At 37.1% G+C, this 9,380-nt stretch overlaps 1 pseudogene; it reads right to left on the reverse strand.

Annotated features, from left to right (window-relative positions):
• Positions 1–2,351: 2,351 nt before the first annotated feature.
• Positions 2,352–3,716, reverse strand: LOC113255031 (putative elongation factor 1-alpha-like 3; annotated as a pseudogene).
• Positions 3,717–9,380: the final 5,664 nt, after the last annotated feature.

Genomic DNA, 9,380 nt, shown 5'->3' on the forward strand with positions numbered 1-9,380 from the left:
TTTATCGATATGTCCCATATTTGGGCTTCACTTCTGTCATATTATTTTATAGATACACATTTTCACATATACGTACATTTGTGTTTTGTATATATATTCTTTACTATGTGATCTATTTTATTCTTCTCTCTCTTTCTCTCATGGTATACCTTTTAGTATTTAGAAAGTTTGTAGTTTTGTTCTAACAGTTTATCACTTTGGGATTTTATTTTTTTAAGTTTTTATTTACTTGAGAGAAAGGGAGAGAGAGAGAGCACGAGCAGGGGGAGAGGGAGAAGCAGACTCCCCTCTGAGCAGGGAGCGCTTTGGGATTTTTTTTTTTTTTTTTTTTTGGAATCACACTGAATTCATAGCATAAATTGGAGAGAATTGATTTATTTATAATACAGAGACTTCTAGTCTCATAAATGATCATCATTTGTCCATTTATTCATGTTTTATTTTAATTTATTCAGCAAAGTGTTATATTTTCCTAAGTTCTTAATATTAAACATTGCTTAATAGATTTCTTCCATAGCACTTTATTGCTGCTGATGCTATTATAAATGAAATATTTCTAATTGGTTATTTGTAAATAGGCAAGCTATTGATTTTTCTTTGTTGATTTTGCATTTTATCTTGCTGGACTTTCCTATTAGTGCTAAGTTTAATTAAATTTTTTATTTTGAGATAATTTTAAGTTCATGTGCAATTGTAAAAACTAATACAGAGAGATCCCTGTATTATCCTTTTACTCGATTTCCCACTAGGAAAACATCTAAAATTCTAAAAATATGTGTTTGCAGTTTAACTACACACTTGCAAAATCTATTCTTGTTATAATTCTTTATCAATGTCTAGATATATATTTTATGATCTAAAATAAATATAATTTATGACGCTTTCTCAATACATTCTCTGTGAGCATTGACTAAGAATTTCAAATTTTAAATTATATAAACTAAAATATAAACAGTGAAAAATCTTACAGAATACAGATGCTATTCTTCTGAAATACTCAAAGTAAAACAACGCATTTGACAGTTAGCCAGGGATCTCTTAATGTCTGAAGTATAGAGACTGTGTTATGGGTCTATTCTTAAATTTTTAAATAAAATATACTTCATGATCCATATGTTATCTGTTCACCAAAAGTCATGGTGCACAGAAATGATTGGAAAACCTTCTAAGGGCTGTTTGATTTCTATTCATCTCTAATAGGCAAATACCTCTTGCAAACATGAAGGTTCAAAAGGCAGCTACAAGTATCGCTTTCTTATTGACTTGGTAAACTGAGGTATATGGAATTTGAGGCCATAATTTCATATCCCAACAGCTACCTTTTCTTTCTCAAAAATGACACACTGACAACATATATGCTAAATTCATTGAGATGTGAATAGAATATATAAACTGTGTACTGAACTCATTATGCTTTCCAGACTTTTGCCTTCATTTAGAAGGAAAAGTGCAAGTGTATTACTATTCATTTCAGGCATTATTGGTACATTTAAATTAAAAGTAGAAATTAGCATAAATTAAGCAATCAAATCCAAAAGAGTGCCATTTGGTTGGAATCTCTCAACAGTTTCTCCCTCAACCATCATCTCTATTTTGTGGATATCAATTCTGGGACAACATACAAAATGAATAGGAAGGAAAATTCTATTTATATTTTTCACCATAAGAAATTTTGTAAGACAAGACTTTGGAACTAGATGAAATAAAAAGTTTATTTTAATTATACCTACAATGTTGAGACATTTGTATATACTTAGACTTATTGAATAAAGAACAGAAGGATTCATTTATTTTATTTCTAAAGATTTTATTTATTTGAGAGAGAGAGAGAAAGAAAGCACAAGCAGCGGGAAGGGCAGAGGGAGAGGGACTGAGCAGGGATCCTGAATCAGGGCTGGATCCCAGGACCCTGAGATCATGACCTGAGCCAAAGTCAGATGTTTAACTGACAGCCACCCAGGTGCCCCCAGAAGGATTTTTTTTTTAAAGTATCTGTCAAACTCTCTGCATGTTTCTTTATGTTTCCTGCATAGAGTATTTTTTAAAATCATGTACAGAGAGTAAGAAGCTGTTAGTATCTAATAATTAATCCTACACATGTAATTTTTTCATGGACTCACATCTTATCAACAAAAACACAAGTTATATATTTGTTCAATAGTATGTCCAGCATCATGATTTGTATTCCTTATTTCTATTCTCTAGTATTCTCCAATAGCATAAAAACAGCAAATATGGTTTTGCCTGTCTTACCATTAAACTTAAATGGCCAACTGACACAAACAGTTCTGAGACCACTGTTTCACCACCGATTAAGACTGGGGGTGGGGGGCAGGTATTGGAGATAATATTCATTTAGCCCTCTGAGCTTTCTGGGCAGACTCAGTGACCTTGCCAGCCCCAGCTGCCTTCTTGTCCATTGCTTTGATGACACCCACAGCAACTGTCTGTCTCATGTCACAAACAGCAAAACAGCCCAGAGGAGGATAGTCAGAGAAGCTCTCAACACACATAGGCTTGCCTGGAACCATATCAACAATAGCAGCATCACCAGATTTCAAGAACTTGGGACCATCTTCCAGCTTTTTTCCAGAACGATGGTCTATCTTCTCCTTCAGCTCAGCAAACTTGCAAGCAATGTGAGCTACGTAACAATCCAGCACAGGTGCCTCTCCAGTACTGATCTGGCTTGGATGGTTCAGGATAATCACCTGAGCCATGAAGCCAGCTGCTTCCATTCATTGGTGGGTCATTTTTGCTGTCACCAGCCACATTACCACAACAAACATCTTTGACAGATACATTCTTGACACTGAAGCCCACATTGTCCCCAGGAAGAGCCTCACTCAAAGCTTCATGGTGCATTTCAACAGACTTTACTTCAGTTGTAACATTGACTGGAGCAAAGGTCACCACCACGCCAGGTTTGAGAACACCAGTCTCCACTCAGCCCACAGGGACAGTACCACTACCATCAATTTTATAGATGTCCTGGAGGGGTAGATGCAAGGGCTTGTCGGTTGGACAAGATGGTTTAAGAATGCAATCCAGAGCTTCAAGCAGTGTGGTTCCACTGGCATTCCCATCTTTACGGGTGACTTTCCATCCCTTCATCCAAGGCACGTTAGCACTTGGCTCTAGCATGTAGTCACCATTCCAACCAGAAACTGGCACAAATGCTACTGTGTCAGGGTTGTAGCCTATTTTTTTTAATGTAGGCCTTGACTTCCTTAACGATTTTCTCATATCTCTTCTAGCTGTAGGGTGGCTCAGCAGAATCCATTTTGTTAACACCAACAGTTAGTTGTTTTGCACCCAATGTATAAGCCAGAGGGGCATGCTCACAGGTCTGCCCATTTTTGGAGATACCTGCTTCAAATTCACCAACACCAGCAGCAACAATCAGGACAACACAGTCAGCCCAAGATGTGCCTGTAATCATGTTTTTTATAAAGATGGTGACATAATACCTGCTGGTCTCGAATTTCCACGGCAAGATATCCATGGTGATACTATGTCCACGTTCAGCTCTCAGTTTATCCAAGATTCAGGCATACTTGGTGGAGCCCTTTCCCTCTCAGCAGACTCCTTCTTAAATTTTTCAATAGTTTTTTTGTGAATCCCACATTTGTAGATCAGATAACCAGTGATGGCAGACTTCCCGAGTCTACGCGTCCAATGTAGACAAAGTTGATGTGCGTTTTTCCCTTTCCCATTTTGGTTTAGGTTTAGAGTGGTTTGCACAACACCTGTGTTCTGGTGGCAGACCCATTTCAAAAAAGCAGCCATAGCTTTTTGTCTGTTTGTGGTTGTCCACTTCAGAAAAGACACAGTGCTTATGGAAAAAGGAAAAAAAAAAAAAACTTCTATTTGAAAACCTTTAAATTGTTTAAAAATAAAAAGTTCCTTTAGGAAAGTCTATTTCAAAAGCAGTCAAAAGCTGGCAAATATTTTTTGTAAAGGGCCATATAGTAAATATTTTAGGCTTTGCAGGCCATATAATCTTTGTCATATCTATTCAACTCTGCCTTTGTAGTGGGGAAAAAAAATACAGATACTATGTAAACAAATGGATATAACTGTGATTCAATAAACAATTTACAAAAAGAGATGGTGAGACCATAGTTTGTAGCCCTTGGTCTAGACTACTTCCCTTGCAAGTAAAAGAAAATCAGGTCAAATTTGTTGAATATTTATTGACAGCAACAGCAAAAAAAATCTTAGTGGAAATGTTCAAAAGATGTTATCAGGTACCCATTTTTTGTCCACTTCTTGGCCATTAGCATCTCCAGATTTAAATGCCTTTACTGCTCATGATCTCAGAAGGAAGGGAAAAAACTCTCTCTCTAGCAACTATATCAATCTCTTAAAAAATATTGAGGCCTTTCTTAACCCATTTTCCCATCCTTGGATCAAGTGATGTTCCCAATGGAAGAAAGGTCTCTTAATGGTCAACACAGCTCACATGTCCATACACATAAAATTAGAAACAAGAGGAGAGATATTTGACTGCCAGCCTTGCCAGATGAGAGAGAGGCAGAAAATAAAAGGAAAAAAAAATGAGTAACTTATGAAAAAGAAGAAAAGAAATAGAGTGCAGAGACAAATTAAAGACACTCATTGATGGTATCATATCTCAGGACATTATCACTTCTGATGCATGAATCCAGTGAACAGGGGAATATTAAAAGCAATGAGAACTTTTTCAGCCGAGAGGATGAGGCACTGGGTTGGAATGGGGGACAAAACCAGACAGTAGAGATAATAATAGCCTCGTGTTAAGTAGAAGACAATAGGTACAGATGATAACAAAGACCCAGACTGGGGGAAAATCACCAAAGAGTGAGGATTTCTAATAGGCAAATCAAGCACTGAGTCATACAATCTGAATCAAGCGAATGTAATCTGACAGAGGTCATTGGCAATTTTAAGTAAGGCAGTCCCATCTCACGGTATTTTGTTACCATTTTAGTTTCTAAAATACTGCAAATACCAGAGACAGAAAGAACAATGGATATTGGATTTCAGCATAAAAACACAATGAGCTGAACTGATGCTGAGAGGCGGTACCGTGCTACTAATTAATACCTGACTGTTGGTCTGGAGTTCCTTCAAATCTCCTACCCAAGATCGAGATTTTCCTAAAACACGAGAAAGAGCTGAGTCTGAAACTGAGGATCAGTTCTTGAGCCATCTTATTTCCACACAGAAATAAGATGAGGAAACTGAGAGCAGAGTCTTGAAAACAGAGGATATTTTTAAAGATTATAAGGAAAGTTCCTGTTCTTTAAGATGGCTGGCTTTTTGTTTTTGTTTTATTATAATTTGAGTTCAACAGACAATGAATAATAATGTTTGCATATGATTTGAGAAATTTGATAAAATCTTCTAGTTCATCATTAAAAGTAATATTTAAATGTTTCTCATGACATATTTCTAGGGTGTACCCTAATACACAGTAAAAATGGAAACTATTTTCTTTGGTATAAAGCTGAGAAAATGAAGCTTCAGTATGATAGAAAAAAGTTTCCATTTAATAATATGTAATAATATTAATAATTAATAATTTGTAATATGGTTAACAGCTATGAGTTGCTATAACAAAGAGACCCCAAAATATTGTGGCTTAAATATGACAGCAATTTATTTTTCTTTAATATGACACGCCAGAGTGGGGTGGTCTAGCAATTCTTGTCACCAAGTTTATGTAGGTTCCCAGGCTGTCAGGGCAGCTCAGCCAATTTTAAATTTAGTTTCCATCTCTGGGTTCAAGGAGACTGCTCAGCTCTTACCACTTCCCAGTCAGGGGGAAGCCAGAAAGAAGAAGAAGGAGAAGGAGAAGGGAGAAGGGAGAAGGGAGAAGGGAGAAGGGAGAAGGGAGAAGGAGAAGGAGAAGGAGAAGGAGAAGGAGAAGGAGAAAGAAGAAAGAAGAAGAAGAAGAAGAAGAAGAAGAAGAAGAAGAAGAAGAAGAAGAAAAGAAAAGAAAAGAAAAGAAAAGAAAAGAAAAGAAAAGAAAAGAAAAGAAGGAGAAGGAGGAGAAGGAAAGGAGGAGAAGGAGAAGGAGAAGAAGAAGAAGAAGGAGGAGGAGGAGGAGGAGGAGGAGGAGGAGGAGAAGGAGAAGAAGAAGGAGAAGAAGAAGAAGAAGAAGAAGGAGGAGGAGGAGGAGGAGGAGAAGTTGGGGGTGGGGAGGGAGTAGAAGGGGAAAGGCAAGCAAGCAGTGTCTTAAGAAGAAAGCAGTACGGAGTGTCACATATCTTGTCTAATCACGTGAATCTTATTAGTAAGAAATTAGTTATATGGTCATACCTACCTGAATAGCTACAGAGAGGTTGGAATGGGTTTGAGTCTATTAAATAAGAGAGACTGGACTCAAGTGTCCATCAATAGAGGAATGGATAAAGATGTGGTACATACATACAATGGAATACTACTCAGCCATTAAAAGGAATGAAATCTTGCCATTTGCAATGACATGGATGGAGCTAGGAGTATTATGCTAAGTGAAATAAGTCAGAGAAAGACAAATATCATATAATTTCACTCATGTGTGGAAAAAACAAAAGAAATGATCAAAGGAAAAAAAGAAAGAGAGAGAACAAACCAAGAAAGAGACTGTTAACTATAGAGAATAAACTGAAGGTTACTGGCGGGAAGAGGGGTCAGGGGATGAGTGAAATAGGTGATGGGGATTAAACAGAGCACTTGTGATGAGCACTGGGTGATGGATGGAATTGCTGAATCATTATAGTGAACACCTGAAACTAACCTAACACTGTATGCTAACTATATGGGAATTAAAAATAAATAAACACACGTATCTTAAAAAAAAAAAACAAAGGAAAGGAGATGGGATACTGGAGCTTGATCTCCACCACCTATCATTCACGCCTTTAACAAGCATTTAATAATTGCTTAATGGGATCAATTACCAATCAAAATAGCCAAAAAAATATTTTATTTGCTTTTTTAAAGATTCACTTATTTTAGAGAGAGGGAGAGAGAGAGAGTGCAATGGGGGGGTAAAGGCAGAGGAGAGAAAGGGAAAGAGGTAGACTCCCTGCTGAGTGCAGAGCCCGACACAGGGCTCCATCTCATGACCCTGAGATCACGATCCAAGCAGAAACCAAGAGGCCAAGGCTTAACCCAATGTGCCATTCAGGCACCACCCCCAAAAAAGATTTTTAAAAATGGAACAGTTACTGCTCTTGAGAAACACACAGTGTACTGAAGATGTCCATGGAAACAATTTTAGCAGAGTAACTGCGCTGTACTGGAGTATGTTTATTAGGTTCTCTGAGCACAGAGAAAAGAGTACTATGGCCTACATGAGAAAGTCAACAAAAGGTTCATAGTGGAGGTAGTGTTTGAGCTGAATCTTTTGAAAAGATTATGAGGTCACCAGGTAACATAACAAAGGGTACTTTGGTCAGCAAAGCCTTGGCAGAATGTAATGGCCCTTGGAGGATTGCATTAGCATTGTATGAGCAGATCTACTCAAAGTGTGTGTGTGTGTGTGTGTGTGTGTGTGTGTGTACATGCACACACGTGGATATATGTTTGTATCAGGACAGAGAAGCGAAGAGGGGGAGTGAGAGAAGATGAGTCAAGAAAGGTGCAGAGGGACCTTGTAAGGAGTTTGGACTTGATTATGAAGCCATTGAAGGATTTTAGGCAGGGCAGTGATGTGGTAGATTGGCATTTCATAAATTTCATTTTGGTTGAAGTCTCCTCTTATGAGGGCCACAAGGGAAGAAGCATTCTTCATTTTAATTTTAAAAAAACATTTATTGAACACTGTCTTTGTGCCAGACCTATTTTCTGTCCTCCTAGAAAAAGCCAATTTTCAGTGAAATCAAAGATAGAGGAATCAATCTTGTTGCCTGGAGACATTTCCCATTTTGAAAATTTCTCTCTTAGGACATAACTTAGTCTTTGAAAGACAGAAAAGATGAGTAAAATATCGTTTTTCATTTACAGTGGTCTCCATTTTCATCCCCACTGGATTCAAATAGCAGATTCCTCAGGCTCTTATGTAAAACACAGACAGACAAACAAAAACACTTCCTTCTGGCAAGTCTACCCCTACAGGTTCCAGATACACTGATTCCAGAGGTGAGTGAAGTTTAGAGAGAATCAGTAAAAACATTATCTCTCTTCAGACAGTTGGTCCATCACCCGCAAGAGCATCCCTGAATTTTATGGGTGGATCTCATTTTATTTATGTGTGACCACAGAGGAAACAACATCAGATACCAGGAAATTACCACTCCTAGTTACTTAAGGTAAGAACCAGCTCCAAGGCTTTCCACAATTATCTTCATTTCTTACCACTCTTGATGGGCGAAAAGACCTTTTGAGTTGGGAATTTTGTCACTGTATGATTGGATCTGGCCAGATATACTGCAAACTATTTATTGCTATCTACTGCGTAAAATCTTCTTTCTACTTCCCAGTGATCTCAGTCAACTCATTAAAAATTATTACAGAAATGAAGCAGTTGTAATACAAAAAGACAACTAAAAGATTCTGGAAATATCATGCGGATATTAACGTATTTATTTTCACCACCAGATGGCATTATTTAGTTTTTTTAAAGGTTAAAAAAAAATACAGACCTAATACCCGCAGTATTCAAAATAATTTAAGAGTGAATGATCTTGTCTCAAACAAAAGAATCATCAAAGAAATGGATTAATGTTTTCCCTTTGTTGTAACACCATCCATCTCTCTATGAGGTTGCTTCTTTTTAAATCAGCTGAAGATTAATTATGTATATGGGACACATTGGGGGGCACTGAAAGAGGAGAATTGGGCCACAAGTGCTCATATTTGGAAACAGATGGTTTGAAAATGAATAAAGGTAATTAATAATAATGACGTCTTGACTGTATGGAGCAGCTGTCCTCCTCAGAGCTCAAAAAGCTTCCTTCATTATCTCATTCATCCTTCCTATGTTTAATCATGACATCAGGAATTGCATGTACACACCTTATGTTTTGTTTTGTTGTATATTTGGGGGATTCCAGACAGTAAAAATTCCTCCTGATACAACAGATCTATATTCATGGTTGCAATTGCATCATATATATACCCTGCAGGTTGTCTTAAATAATGGAACAAAAATATGAATACCAAAAATAGGTAAATTTGCTTGAGCTGGCAGGGAAGCAAGGTAGAGGAACTTGGAAATATTTGTTTCCAAGAATACCCAAGAATACTTCTCTATGTATCAGATAGTTTTTAAAATGTGGATTGAGATGGAGATGAGTTATTTAAATAGGATGTAAACTAGAATATAAGGTATCTGATGACTAAATTAGAAAATACTTTTGGGTTTTTTCCCACTGACACTATGCCAACTTCTTTCTAGAATCCAAAGT

The sequence above is a fragment of the Ursus arctos genome, unplaced genomic scaffold, assembly GCF_023065955.2.
Source record: "Ursus arctos isolate Adak ecotype North America unplaced genomic scaffold, UrsArc2.0 scaffold_5, whole genome shotgun sequence".
Lineage (NCBI taxonomy): Eukaryota > Metazoa > Chordata > Mammalia > Carnivora > Ursidae > Ursus > Ursus arctos.